This window comes from Canis lupus, unplaced genomic scaffold (genome assembly GCF_011100685.1).
Source record: "Canis lupus familiaris isolate Mischka breed German Shepherd unplaced genomic scaffold, alternate assembly UU_Cfam_GSD_1.0 chrUn_S433H594, whole genome shotgun sequence".
NCBI classification, from domain to species: domain Eukaryota; kingdom Metazoa; phylum Chordata; class Mammalia; order Carnivora; family Canidae; genus Canis; species Canis lupus.
Window position 1 is genome coordinate 39,055 of NW_023331363.1, and position 700 is coordinate 39,754.

A 700-nucleotide genomic window follows, 5' to 3' on the forward strand; every position below is an offset into this window, starting at 1 on the left:
TACAACCATTTGCCTAATTTCTTCTTGCATATCCTTTTAATTTTTTATGTGTAACTTTCCTTCTAGTGCCTTATATAACCTGAATGAAGTTGATTAGCTTCAGACCTGAACACAGGTTTTTTTCTTAACCTCTTAAGAGGTACATTCTTCCATTTATATTCATTTACTAATATATTTGCTCTTCTGTCATCTTATTTTGCTGTTTTTCAACTTCTTTTGCTTTTTAATCTTTTGTCATATATACTAACTTTTATCTATTTTTTTCTTGATAACTTTTGTAATCAGGGCAGCCCCGGTGGCCCAGTGGTTTAGTGCCGCCTTCCGCCTGGGATGTGATCCTGGAGACCTGGGATCGAGTCACACATCGAGCTCCCTGCATGGAGCCTGCTTCTCCCTCTGCCTGTGTCTCTGCCTCGCTTTCTCTCTCTCTCTGTGTCTGTCATGAATAAATAAATAAAATCTTTAAAAAAAACTTTTGTAATCATGTTTTCATTCTGCAAGCAGGTGCCTTTAAAAATAAGAAAAATTCTCAATGTTCAATGCCAGTTTTATAAAAGCAAAAATTGATACAATTAAATGGTAGCAAGAATGAAATAAATCATATATATACATGTAATGAGATGTTGATAAGCAAATGAAGTGGTAATATTGATATTCACCTGGAAAAAAATTTTAAGAGATAATGATAAAAACAGTTTGT

The 700-nt window shown here is 33.7% G+C and overlaps 1 long non-coding RNA gene across 1 annotated transcript in view; it reads left to right on the forward strand.

Moving 5' to 3' along the window:
- The window catches only part of LOC119879210, a 39,231-nt gene extending 38,901 nt beyond the window's left edge, over window positions 1-330 (forward strand). The window contains exon 3 of the long non-coding RNA XR_005387382.1: window positions 286-330. This is a non-coding gene — a long non-coding RNA (uncharacterized LOC119879210). The remainder of the gene's footprint in view (window positions 1-285) is intronic.
- The last annotated feature ends 370 nt before the right edge of the window (window positions 331-700 follow it).